The sequence below is a fragment of the Heterodontus francisci genome, chromosome 31 (assembly GCF_036365525.1).
Source record: "Heterodontus francisci isolate sHetFra1 chromosome 31, sHetFra1.hap1, whole genome shotgun sequence".
NCBI lineage: Eukaryota > Metazoa > Chordata > Chondrichthyes > Heterodontiformes > Heterodontidae > Heterodontus > Heterodontus francisci.
In genome coordinates, this window is record NC_090401.1 from 12,208,711 (window position 1) to 12,223,568 (window position 14,858).

The window sequence follows — 14,858 nt, forward strand, 5'->3', positions numbered from 1 at the left end:
GGACATGCACTCCAAGATCACTCACCTCTTCTACTCCTCTCAATATCCTCCCGTTTATTGTGTATTCCCTCGCTTCATTTGTCCTGCCCAAATGCATTACCTCACACTTCTCTGGATTGAATTCCATTTGTCACTTTCCCACCCACTCAACCAAACCAGTGATATTATTCTGGAGTCTACAACTATTTTCTTCACTATTAACTACACGGCCAATTTTCGTGTCATCAGCAAATTTCCCAATCATGCCTCCTATATTTAAGTCCAAATCATTAATATATACCACAAACAGCAAGGGACCCAACACTGAGCCCTGTGGAACGTCACTGGAAACTGCTTTCCATTCGCAAAAACATTTGTCGACTACTACCCTTTGTTTCCTGGCCCTGAACCAGTTCTGGATCCTGCCACATTCCCCTGTATCCCATGGGCTTTCATTTTACTGACCAGTCTGCCATGTGGGACTTTGTCAAATGCCTTACTAAAATCCATTTAGACAACATCCACTGCATTACCCTCATCAATCCTCCTGTCACTTCCTCAAAAAACTCAATTAAGTTGGTAAAACACAACCTTCCCCTAACAAATCCATCCTGACTAACCCTGATTAATCCATACCTTTCTAAGTGGCAGTTCATCCTGTCCCTCAGAATTGATTCTAACAATTTACCCACCACCAAGGTCAGACTCTCTAGTACTTTCTCGCTCATTATGCTTATTGTATCTAATATTTCACACCTCCTCTTTAACTACAAATTCTACATCAACCCTCTCCTTTGGAAAGACAAAAAACTCATTAAGAACCCTCCCTACACCTTCTGCATCCACATACAAGTTCACCTCTGAAAGGCCCACCCTTTCCTTAGTTATCCTCTTGCTCTTAATATACTCATAAAACATTTTTGAGTTTTCCTTGATTTTACCTACCTATCAACTTTCATGTCATCTCTTTGCTTTTCGGATTTCCTTTTTTACTTCACTCTTGCACTTTCTACACTCCTCTAGGCTTTTGAAAGTATTAAGATATTTGTGATCGTCATAACCTTTCTTTTTCTGCTTTAACTTCTCCTGGAAGCTTCTAGATAACCTGGGGGCTCCAGATTTGGCAGTACCACCCTTTATCTTTGTGGGGACATGCCTACACTGTGCCTGTAGTATCTCGCTTTTGAATGCCTCCCACTGGTTTGCCACTGATTTTCCTTCTAGTAACTGTATCCAGTCCACCTTCGCCAGGTCACACCCCTCACTTTTGTAAAATTTGCCTTCCCCCAATTTAGAAACTTCACAGTAGAAGACATCAGTTTCAATCCAAAAATAGACAGTAACTTAGGAGCTAAAGAGAGTGAGAAAATTAAGGAAATTCATATCAGCAGAGAAAAGGTATTAGAGAAAATTAAGGGACTAAAATCTGACAAATCCCCAGGACCTGATGGCCTACATCCTAGGGTTCTAAAAAGAGATAGCTGCAGATTTAGTGGAGGTGCTAGCTACGATTTTCCAAAATTCCTTAGATTCGGGAATGGTCCCATCAGATTGGAAGTTGGCAAATGCTACACTGCTTTTCAAGAAAGGAGGGAAAGAGAAAACGGTGAACTACAGACCAGTTAGCCTAACGTCAGTCATTGGGAAAATGCTGGAATCTATTATTGAGTAAGTCTTAACAATGCAAAAGCACAGTATGATTATAACAAGTCAACATGGTTTTATTAAAGGGAAATCCAGTTTGACAAATTTATTAGAGCTTTTTGAGGATGGAACTAATAGGGGAGATAAAGGGGAACCAGAAGATATAGTATACCTAGATTTCCAAAAGGCATTCGATAAGATGCCACACGAAAGGTTAATAGGCAAGATAAGGGCTTAAGGAGTTGGGGGTAATATATTAGCATGGATATAGAGGCTTGGTTAACGTACAAGAAGCAATGAGTGGGCATAAACAGTGCATTTCCAAGTTGGCAGGCAGTAAATAGTGGAGTGCTGCAAGGATCAGTGCTGGGGCCTCAACTTTTTACGGTCTATATTAATGACTTAGATGAAGAGACAGAGAGAATAATGTATCGAAGTTTGCTGATGATACAAAAGTAGGTGGAAAGGTAAGGGGAGGACACAGAGAGACTGCAAAGAGATGTTGACAGGTTAAGTGAGATGGCAGATGGAGTATAATGTAGGGAAGAGTGAAGTTATGCACTTTGGTTATAAGAACAGGAAAGCAGAATATTTTTTAAAAGGTGTGCAACTTGTAAGTGTCGATGTTCAAAGAGACTTGGATGTGCATGTACAAGGAACGCAGAAAGTTAACATGCAGGTACAGCAAGCAATTAGCAAGGCAAATGGCATGTTGGCCTTTTTGCGAGGGGATTGGAGTACAGGAATAAGGAAATCTTGCTGCAATTGTACAGGGTTTTGGTGAGACCACATCTGCAATACTGGGCTGAATTTTACTAGCCCTTCGATGCCGCGAGTCGCGGTGCGGGGGCCGGTAAAATTCTGCGGGAAGAGGCCCGCCTCGACCCGCCACGTCGCAAAGGGCCCACCACATATTAGCGGCAGCAGGAGGACCTCGGTGCGGCCCCCCACCCCCCACCGCCGCCTGGCAGCAGGCCCTTCATCAGCATATGGAAATTAACATTAATCATATGTAAATAAACTTACCTGTAGGCGGTGGCCATCCCATACCAACATTATGGCCGCCGTTCGTGCTCCACGCACTTTTGAAACTCCACACGGAGTTCCAAGGCGAAAACCTGGTGGGGAGTGCGAGGAATAGAATTTTCAGGGCGGGAGGGGTGGAGGAGTGGGGGAAACACTTTTGATTGGATGTGGGGATGGTGGGAAGGGGTTGAAGGGCAGATGTAAAGAGGTTGGGGGGGAAAGTGAGGGTTGGTAATAAAGTTTCTTTTCTGCGAATGTCCTGTAAAAAAACATTTTTGGGGGGGGGGGGGCATTGATGGGTAAGGACCTCCATCATGCATTTAATTTTTATTAAATAACCTTTGACAATATTCCTTTAAAAATTAAAATCTCTCCTAAGGGCTTGCAGCCCTTTAAACATGGTGCCAGCCCCTGTGTGTTGGCACCAGACACCGTTGCTGGGGACCCTCACTTTTGTTCCCAGTCCCCTTGTGGAATCTTATTGAATCCCATTGGAAATCCATATAAATAACATTCCTAGACACTTCTTGATCTGGTGCACAGTTGGGTGAATACTGTAGACCACCAAATAGTGGAAAGAAGATAGAGGAACAAATCTGCAAGCACATTTCAAAAAGATGTATAACAATAGAGTACTGATAATGGGGGACTTCAGTCTTTTTAAAACATATAAAGAATAAAAGGAAAAACAAAAAGAATGGTCATGCTGATTCGGGACGAAAACATAATTATCCTTATGAAGAATATACTGCCAATGAAGTAGTAAAGGGGATATCAGATGGGAAAAATAGACAAAGACACTTAAAATATTAGCAGTTCTCTAAATAGAAAGGTTACTCTGTCCAGATGTGATGCATCCTCAGTTGCTGAGGGAAGTAACGGTGGAAATAATGGAGGCTTGGGCCAAAATCTTTCAATCCTCCTTAGATATGGCAGCAACTGGAAAGTTTCAGATGTTACACCCCTGTTTAAAAAAGGGGAGAGGTAACCCCAGGTTAGTCAGCCTCACCAACTTGTTGGGAAAACATCTAGGAACAATAAATGGGGACAAAATTAATGGTCACCTGGAAAAAACATTGGGTTAAAAAAATGCCAAACAGGCATTGGAAGGAAGAATGGGGCAATGATGAGGTAGAGGAATAGAAAGACCTGGGGTGTGTGTGCACAAATCTTTGAAGGTGGGAGGACAAGTTGATGAGGCTTTTGCAAAAGGATACGGGATTCTTGGCTTTCTGAATACAGGAATAGAGTACAAAAGCAAGGAAGTTATGCTAAACCTTTATAGAACACTGGTTAGGCCTCAGCTAGAGAACTGTGCCCAATTCCATCCACCACACTTTAGGAAGAATATCAAGACCTTGATGAGGGTGCAAGGAGATTTACTAGAATGATGCCAGGCTCACCACTCTCTGGGTGAAGAAATTTCTCCTCATCTTAGTCCTTAGACTATGACCTCTGGTTCTGGACTCCCCCCACCATCGGGAACATCCTTCCTGCATCTACCCTGTCAAGTCCTGTTAGAATTTTGTAGGTTTCTATGAGATCCTCCCTCATTCTTCTGAACTCCAGCGAATATAATCCTAACAGACTCAATCTCTCCTCATACATCAGTCCCGCCATCCCAGGAATCAGTCTGGTAAACCTTCGCTGCACTCTCTATAGCAAGAACATCCTTCCTCAGATAAGGAGAGCAAAACTGCACACAATATTCCAGATGTGGCCTCACCAAGGCCCTGTATAATTGCAGCAAGACATCCCTGCTCCTGTACTCAAAACCTCTCATTATGAAGGCCAACATACCATTTGCCTTTTTTACCGCCTGTTGCACCTGCATGCTTTCCTTCAGCGACTGGTGTACGAGAACATCCAGGTCTCGCTGCACATTCCCCTCTCTCAGTTTACAGCTGTTCAGATAATAATCTACCTTCCTGTTTTTGCTACCAAAGTGGATAACCTCACATTTATCCACATTATACTGCATCTGCCATGCATTAGCCCACTCACTCAACTTGTCCAAATCACCCCCTGAACCCTCTCTGCATCCTCCTCACAACTCACCCTCCCACCCAGTTTTATGTCATCTGCAAATTTGGAGATATTACATTTAGTTCCCTCATTTAAATCATGAATGTATATTGTGAATAGCTGGGGTCCAAGCACCGATCCTTGCGGTACCCCACTAGTCACTGCCTGCCATTCGGAAAAAGACCCATTTATCCCTACTCTTTGTTTCCTGTCCGCCACCCAATTTTCTATCTATCGCAATACACTACCCCCAATCCCATACGCTTTAATTTTACATGATAATCTCTTCTGTGGGACTTTGTCGAAAGCCTTCCGAAAGTCCAAATAAACCGCATCCACTCACTCCCCCTCATCAACTCTACTAGTTACATCCTCGAAGAATTCTAGTAGATTTGTCAAGCATTATTTCCCTTTTGTAAATCCATGCTGACTCTGCCTGATTCTACCACTGCTCTCCAAGTGCTCTGCTATAAAATCTTTGATAATGGACTCTAGAATGTTCCCCACTACAGACGTCAGGCTGACTGGTCTATAATTCCCTGCTTTCTCTCTACCTCCCTTTTTAAATAGTGGGGTTACATTAGCTAACCTCCAATCTGTAGGAACTGTTCCAGAGTCTATAGAATCTTGGGAGATGACCAACAATGCATCCACTATTTCTAGGGCCACTTCCTTAAGTACTCTGGGATGCATACCATCAGGCCCTTGGGATTTATCGGCTTTCAATCCCATCAATTTCCCCAACACCATTTCTCTACTAATACTGATTTCCTTCAGTTCCTCTCTCTCTCACTAAGCCCTGTGTTCCCCAACATTTCTGGTCTGATATTTGTGTCCTCCTTTGTGAAGACAGAACCAAAGTATGCATTTAGTTGGTCAGCCATTTCTTTGTTCCCCATAATAAATTCCCCTGTTTCTGACTGTAAGGTACCTACATTTGTCTTCACCAATCTTTTTCTCTTCACATACCTATTGAAACTTTTACAGTCAGTTTTTATGTTCCCCGCAAGCTTGCTCTCTTACTCTGTTTTCCCCTTCTTAATCAATCCCTTGGTCCTCCTTTGCTGAATTCTAAACTGTTCCCAATCCTCAGCTATGTTGTTTTTTCTGGCAAATTTATATGCCTCTTCCTTGGATCTAATGCTGTCTCTAATTTCCCTTGTAAGCCACGGTTTGGCTACCTTTCCAGTTTTCTTTTGCTCCAGACAGGGATAAACAATTGTTGCAGTTCATCCATGCACTCTTTAAATGTTTGCCATTGCCTATCCACCGTCATCCCTTTAAGTAACGTTTCCCAATCCGTCATGGCCAACTCGCGCCTCATACCTTCGTAGTTTCCTTTACTAAGATTCAGGACCCTTGTCTCAGAATCAACTACGCCACTCTCCATCTTGATGAAGAATTCTATCATATTATGGTCGCTCGCCCCCAAGGGGTCTCGCACAACTAGATTGTCAATTATTCCTCTCTCATTACACAATACCCAGTCTAGGATGGCCTGTTCTCTAGTTGTTTCCTCAACGTATTGGTCCAGAAAACCATCCCATATACATTCCAAGAATTCCTCCTCTACGGTATTGGGACTAATTTGATTTGTCCAATCTGTATGCAAATTAAATTCACCCATAATTACAGATGTTCCTTTATCGCATGCATCTCTAATCTCCTGTTTATTGCCATTCCCAACATCACCATTACAGTTTGGGGGTCTATATACAACCGATCATGAACGTTTTTTGCCCCTTAGTGTTTCTCAGCTCTTCCCATACCGATTCCACATCATCAGAGCTAATATCTTTCCTCATTATTGTGTTAATTTCCTCTTTAACCAGCAATGCAATTCCACCGCCTTTTGTTTTTTATCTGTCCTTCCTAAATACTGAATTTCCCTGGATGTTCATTTCCCATCCCTGGTCACCTTGCAGCTATCTCTCCGTAATCCCGACTATATCATACCCGTTTACATCTATTTGCGTGATTAATTCATCCACTTTATTGCGAATGCTCCGCGCATTAAGGTACAAAGCCTTAAGGCTTGTCTTTTGAACATTACTTGTCCCCTTCCCACTATTTTTCACTGTGACCCGGTTTGATTCTGGCCCTTGATTTCTCTGCCTATCACTTTTCTTATTCCCCTTACTGTCTTTTGTTCTCGTCTTTGATCCCCCCTCCTCTGACTCCTTGCAAAGGTTCCCATCCCCCTGCCATTTTAGTTTAAACCCTCCCCAATCAGTCTAGAAAATACTCCCCCTAGGACATCAGTCCCAGTCCTGCCCAGGTGTAACCTGTCCAGTTTGTACTGGTCCCACCTCCCCCAGAACTGGTCCCAATGCCCCAGGATGGTATAACCCTCCGCCTCACACCATCTGTTCAGCCACGTGGTGACTTCAACATCTGACATGTGGGAGTCTTTCAAACATCAGCTGATTAGAATCCAGGACCAGCATGTTCCTGTGAGGAAGAAAGACAAGTTTGGCAAGTTTCGGGAAGCTTGGATAACGCGGGATATTGTGAGCCTAGTCAAAAAGAAAAAGGAAGCATTTGTAAGGGCTGGAAGGCTAGGAACAGACGAAGCACCTGAGGAATATAAAGACAGTAGGAAGGAACTTAAGCAAGGAGTTAGGAGGGCTAAAAGGGGTCATGAAAATTCATTGGCAAACAGGATTAAGGAAAATCCCAAGGCTTTTTATACGTATATAAAGAGCAAGAGGGTAACCAGGGAAAGGGTGGGCCCACTCAAGGACAGAGATGGGAATCTACGTGTGGAGCCAGAAGAAATGGGCGAGGTGCTAAATGAGTACTTTGCATCAGTATCCACCAAAGAGAAGGACTTGGTGGATGATGAGCCTAGGGAAGGGAGTGTAGATAGTGTCAGTCATCTCATTATCAAAAAGCAGGTGGTGTTGGGTGTCTTGCAAAGCATTAAAGGTAGATAAGTCTCCAGGGCCTGATGGGATCTACCCTAGAATACTGAGGGAGGCAAGGGAGGAAATTGCTGGGGCCTTGACAGAAATCTTTGCATTCTCATTGGCTACAGGTGAGGTCCCAGAGGACTGGAGAATAGCCAATGTTGTTCCTTTCTTTAAGAAGGGTGGCAGGGATAATCCAGGAAATTATAGGCCGGTGAGCCTTACGTCAGTGGTAGGGAAATTATTGGAGAGGATTCTTCGGGACAGGATTTACTCCCATTTGGAAACAAACGAACTTATTAGCGAGAGACAGCATGGTTTTGTGAAGGGTAGGTCGTGTCTTACTAATTTGATTGAGTTTTTTGAGGAAGTGACCAAGATGATTGATGAAGGAAGGGCGGTGGATGTTATCTATATGGACTTTAATAAAGCCTTTCACAAGGTCCCACATGGCAGACTGGTACAAAAGGTGAAGTCACACGGGATCAGAGGGGTGCTGGCAAGATGGATACAGAATTGGCTCGGTCATAGAAGACAGAGGGTATCAGTGGATGGGTGTTTTTCTGAATGGAGGGATGCAACTAGTGGTGTTCCGCAGGGATCAGTGCTGGGACATTTGCTGTTTGTAGTATATATAAATGATTTGGAGGAAAATGTAGCTGGTCTTATTAGTAAGTTTGCGGACGACACAAAGGTTGGTGGAGTTGCGGATAAGGATGAGGATTGTCAGAGGATGCAGCAGGATATAGATCGGTTGGAGACTTGGGCGGAGAAATGGCGATGGAGTTTAATCCGGACAAATGTGAGGTAATGCATTTTGGAAGGTCTAATGCAGGCGGGAGGTATACAGTAAATGGCAGAACCCTTCGGAGTATTGACAGGCAGAGAGATCTTGGCGTACAGGTCCACAGGTCACTGAAAGTGGCAACGCAGGTGGATAAGGTAGTCAAGAAGGCATACGGCATGCTTGCCTTCATCGGTCGGGGCATAGAGTATAAAAATTGGCAAGTCATGTTGCAGCTGTACAGAACCTTAGTTAGGCCACACTTAGAATATTGCATGCAATTCTGGTCGCCACACTACCAGAAGGACGTGGAGGCTTTGGAGAGGGTACAGAAGAGGTTTACCAGGATGTTGCCTGGACTGGAGGGCATTAGCTATGAGGAGAGGTTGGAAAAACTCGGATTGTTTTCACTGGAACGACGGAGGTGGAGGGGCGACATGATAGAGGTTTACAAAGTTATGAGCAGCATGGACAGAGTGGATAGTCAGAAGCTTTTTCCCAGGGTGGTAGAGTCAGTTACCAGGGGACATAGGTTTAAGGTGCGAGGGGCAAAGTTTAGAGGGGATGTGCGAGGCAGGTTTTTTTTTTTTACACAGAGGGTGGTGAGTGCCTGGAACTTGCTGCCAGGGGAGGTGGTGGAAGCAGATACGACAGCGACAAATACATGAATAGGAAGGGAATAGAGGGATATGGGCCCCAGATGTGCAGAAGGTGTTAGTTTAGGCAGGCATCAAGATCGGCGCATGCTTGGAGGGCCGAATGGCCTGTTCCTGTGCTGTACTGTTCTTTGTTCTTTGTCGTCATCCAATATATCCTGCTATTTCTACTCTGACTAGCACGTGGTACTGGTAGTAATCCTGAGATCACTACCTTTGAGGTCCCACATTTCAACTTACTTCCCAGCTCCCTATATTCTGCTTTTATGACCTCATCCTTTTTTTAACCTACGTCGTTTGTACCAATGTGTACCACGACCACTGGCTGTTCACTGTCCCTCTCCAGAATGTCATCTAACCACTCTGAGCCATCCTTGACCCTAGCACCAGGGAGGCAACATACCATCCTGGAGTCTCTTTTGCGGCCACAGAAACGCCTATCTATTCCCCTTACAATTGAATCCCCGATAACTATTGCATTGCCACACTTTTTACTCCTCCTCTGTGCAATGAAATGGGCTGTTGCTGCTTTCCCCCGAGAGGCCATTCCCCCCAACAGTATCCAAAGCAGTATACCTTGTTTTGCAGGGGAATAGCCGCAGGCGATTCCTGCACTGTCTGCCTGGTCCTCTTGCTCTACCTGGTGGTCACCCATTCCCCTCCTGCCTGTGGGGTCTGAGCTTGCTGTGTGACCACCTCTCTACGTGCCATCCACAATACTGTCCGCCTCGTGGATGCTCCACAGTGTCCCCAGCTGCCGCTCCAGCTCTGAAACCCGGGCTTCCAGGAGCTGCAGCTGCAACTTTTTCCAAAGAGCTGGTACAGACATGATGTGCTGAATGGCTTCCTTCCATTCTGTATGATTACGTGCTTCAATGAATCCTGCGACTTGCTCCAAATATTGACAGAATCGTCCATGTAATGACCGAAAACCTCCCAGGGCCGCGTATAAATACCGACACACTCCCAGGACCCTGTATTAATACCGACACACTCCCAGGGCCCTGTATAAATATACTGACACACTCCCAGGACCCTGTATAAATACCGACACACTCCCAGGGCCCTGTATAAATATACTGACACACTCCCAGGGCCCTGTATAAATATACTGACACACTCCCAGGACCCTGTATAAATATACTGACACACTCCCAGGGCCCTGTATCAATACCGACACACTCCCAGGACCCTGTATAAATACCGACACACTCCCAGGGCCCTGTATAAATTCTGACACACTCCCAGGGTCCTGTATGAATTCTGACACACTCCCAGGGCCCTGTATAAATACTGACACACTCCCAGGGCCCTGTATAAATACTGACACACTCCCAGGGCCCTGTATCAATACTGACACACTCCCAGGGCCCTGTATCAATACTGACACACTCCCAGGGCCCTGTATCAATATACTAACATACACCCAGAGCCCTGTATAAATTCTGACACACTCCCAGGGCCCTGTATACATTCTGACACACTCCCAGAGCCCTGTATAAATATTGACACAATTCCAGGGCCCTGTATCAATACTGACACACTCCCAGGGCCCTGTATAAATATACTGACACACTCCCAGGGCCTTGTATAAATACTGACACTCCCAGGGCCCTGTATAAATTCTGACACACTCCCAGGGCCCTGTATAAATTCTGACACACCCAGGGCCCTGTATAAATACTCTCACACTCCCAGAGCCCTGTATAAATATTGACACAATTCCAGGGCCCTGTATAAATATTGACAATTCCAGGGCCCTGTATAAATATTGACACAATTCCAGGGCCCTGTATTAATTTTGACACAATTCCAGGGCCCTGTATTAATTTTGACACAATTCCAGGGCCCTGTATTGATATTGACACTATTCCAGGGCTCTGTATTGATATTGACACAATTCCAGAGCCCTGTATAAATATTGACACTATTCCAGGGCTCTGTATTGATATTGACACTATTCCAGGGCTCTGTATTGATATTGACACAATTCCAGAGCCCTGTATAAATATTGACACTATTCCAGGGCTCTGTATTGATAGTGACACTATTCCAGGGCCCTGTATTGATATTGACACAATTCCAGAGTCCTGTATTGATATTGACACAATTCCAGAGCCCTGTATAAATATTGACACTATTCCAGAGCCCTGTATTGATATTGACACAATTCCAGAGCCCTGTATAAATATTGACACAATTCCAGAGCCCTGTAGAAATATTGACACAATTCCAGGGCCCTGTATTGATATTGACACTATTCCAGGGCTCTGTATTGATAGTGACACTATTCCAGGGCCCTGTATTGATATTGACACAATTCCAGAGTCCTGTATTGATATTGACACAATTCCAGAGCCCTGTATAAATATTGACACAATTCCAGGGCTCTGTATTGATAGTGACACTATTCCAGGGCCCTGTATTGATATTGACACTATTCCAGGGCTCTGTATTGATATTGACACTATTCCAGGGCCCTGTATTGATATTGACACTATTCCAGGGCTCTGTATTGATAGTGACACTATTCCAGGGCCCTGTATTGATATTGACACAATTCCAGAGTCCTGTATTGATATTGACACAATTCCAGAGCCCTGTATAAATATTGACACAATTCCAGGGCTCTGTATTGATAGTGACACTATTCCAGGGCCCTGTATTGATATTGACACTATTCCAGGGCTCTGTATTGATATTGACACTATTCCAGGGCCCTGTATTGATATTGACACAATTCCAGAGCCCTGTATAAATATTGACACAATTCCAGGGCTCTGTATTGATAGTGACACTATTCCAGGGCCCTGTATTGAAATTGACACAATTCCAGAGTCCTGTATTGATATTGACACAATTCCAGAGCCCTGTATAAATATTGACACAATTCCAGGGCTCTGTATAAATATTGACACAATTCCAGGGCCCTGTATTGATATTGACACTATTCCAGGGCTCTGTATTGATATTGACACTATTCCAGGGCTCTGTATTGATATTGACACTATTCCAGGGCCCTGTATTGATATTGACACTATTCCAGGGCCCTGTATAAATATTGACACAATTCCAGGGCTCTGTATTGATAGTGACACTATTCCAGGGCCCTGTATTGATATTGACACAATTCCAGAGTCCTGTATTGATATTGACACAATTCCGGAGCCCTGTATAAATATTGACACAATTCCAGGGCTCTGTATTGATAGTGACACTATTCCAGGGCCCTGTATTGATATTGACACTATTCCAGGGCCCTGTATTGATATTGACACAATTCCAGAGCCCTGTATAAATATTGACACTATTCCAGGGCTCTGTATTGATAGTGACACTATTCCAGAGCCCTGTATTGATATTGACACAATTCCAGAGCCCTGTATAAATATTGACACAATTCCAGGGCTCTGTATTGATAGTGACACTATTCCAGGGCCCTGTATTGATATTGACACAATTCCAGAGCCCTGTATAAATATTGACACAATTCCAGGGCTCTGTATTGATATTGACACAATTCCAGAGCCCTGTATAAATATTGACACAATTCCAGGGCTCTGTACTGATATTGACACAATTCCAGAGCCCTGTATAAATATTGACACAATTCCAGGGCTCTGTATTGATATTGACACAATTCCAGAGCCCTGTATAAATATTGACACAATTCCAGGGCTCTGTATTGATATTGACACAATTCCAGAGTCCTGTATAAATATTGACACAATTCCAGGGCTCTGTATTGATAGTGACACTATTCCAGGGCCCTGTATTGATATTGACACAATTCCAGAGCCCTGTATAAATATTGACACAATTCCAGGGCTCTGTATAAATATTGACACAATTCCAGGGCTCTGTATTGATATTGACACAATTCCAGAGCCCTGTATAAATATTGACACAATTCCAGGGCTCTGTATTGATATTGACACAATTCCAGAGCCCTGTATAAATTTTGACACAATTCCAGGGCTCTGTACTGATATTGACACAATTCCAGAGCCCTGTATAAATATTGACACAATTCCAGGGCTCTGTATTGATATTGACACAATTCCAGAGCCCTGTATAAATATTGACACAATTCCAGGGCTCTGTATTGATATTGACACAATTCCAGAGTCCTGTATAAATATTGACACAATTCCAGGGCTCTGTATTGATATTGACACAATTCCAGAGCCCTGTATAAATATTGACACAATTCCAGGGCTCTGTATTGATAGTGACACAATTCCAGAGCCCTGTATAAATATTGACACAATTCCAGGGCTCTGTATTGATATTGACACTATTCCAGGGCTCTGTATTGATATTGACACTATTCCAGGGCTCTGTATTGATATTGACACAATTCCAGAGTCCTGTATTAATAATGACAATTCCAGGGACTGCTGATACTCCTAACACAATGCAGCGAACTTCCTGCACATACTGACACGCTCCAGGGATTGCTGTACAAAGTTCACACTCTTCTACATAACCTTTGGAGGGAGAGTCAGTATGAAGCAGGCGAGGGGACAATGAGTATGAACTTGGGAGTCAGTCTGAATTGTGGTTTCATTAATAAACCATTTTAAAACGCCTTAATTTAGCAGCCTGGACTACAGCTCACAGTAGCTGAATCTCTCCTCAAAAACACGATTGGCAAACCCCCTAATTTATGCCCTGATCTACCCAGTTTCTCCAGGACTCCCCTGTTCTCCATCACGCTCTGTATTGGGGCTCCCAGGTATCACATTCCGCTTTAATGGGACTCCCAGCCAGTCCAGTCCCCGGGAACGCACCGCAGCCCCGCTTCCTTTACAAAGGCAAATGTCAGTAAGCAGACAATGCACAGAAGAGGCTGATTCACAAAACCCTCACTCCCACAGCAGAACCACAGTCAAACTCTGAAAACATGTCCAGTGAAGGGACAGACTCCTTATAAAACACAAACACACTCAGATCACCGGAGAAGTTTACAGAGACAGTCAAGAAGTTTCCAAACTTACCCTTTGTACAAGCGAGTCTTCTGAGTAAATCCCCTGAGGGCAGGTTGAGTGGGTTTGAAGGTATGTCTGGGACCTCTCGTTCTCCCTCTCTCTCTCTCACACAGCGAGTTAGTTTTCCCTTTTAGAATTGGATCCCCCTAAATCATTCAGTGAAAGTTTTCCTGGGCTGTCCTCACTGTGTTCCTGATAATCACCTGGGCTCCTGGATGGAAGATATACCGAGCCCCCGCTTCCTCTCTCTCTCTTCCCCCCCACTCAGACTTGCCCAGACAGGAGCTGCAGACGAGTTCAGAAGGGGTCCCGAATGGGAATGGCACAACTCTGGGACGTGCAGGAATGTAAACCCGCTCCCGATCCAAGAGCAACCCGCAACAATACTTAACCAAAAACAAACGTGGAAAAAGTTAGAAACTCTGCACAAACTTGCTTTTCTTTTAGAGCCAGACGTTTGACTGCGGATGTTCAGACATCAACTGACGATCGATGCTGACTTCAAACTCACATCTGGTTTAAGGATTGAGTTGGCGGGACATTGTAAAATAGAAATACTTTGTAAGGAGGCGGGATGCTTTTGACTGGATCAGTGCAGGCAATGGGATATTGAAGTAAGATGGTCTTTAGTGCAGACATGTCCTTTCTTAGTTGCCAGTATTGAGGTCTCCGTTGTCCCCAATTGTTTGGCCACTCCTGCCAGGCAGATGTTGACCAAGGTGACCACCAGGACTGAGCTTATACAATCTACAGATACCATCCTGGCTGTGTTGGAAATGGCCACCAACTATTTCAATCTGGTGTCCAGTAAATATCCAAAGGTCTGAGTCACCTTGGGAAAATC

General features: G+C 44.2%; 1 protein-coding gene across 8 annotated transcripts in view; it reads right to left on the reverse strand.

Moving 5' to 3' along the window:
* Window positions 1–14,515, reverse strand: part of col16a1 (collagen, type XVI, alpha 1) — a 628,911-nt gene extending 614,396 nt beyond the window's left edge. For 7 of the 8 annotated variants that reach the window (XM_068011107.1, XM_068011111.1, XM_068011108.1 and 4 more), the window contains exon 1: window positions 14,024–14,317. The gene's annotated coding sequence lies outside the window, so the exon portion shown is untranslated. Of the gene's footprint in view, window positions 1–14,023; window positions 14,318–14,450 lie in introns of those variants that run through there. The other variant, XM_068011105.1, reaches the window with a different exon arrangement.
* Window positions 14,516–14,858: the final 343 nt, after the last annotated feature.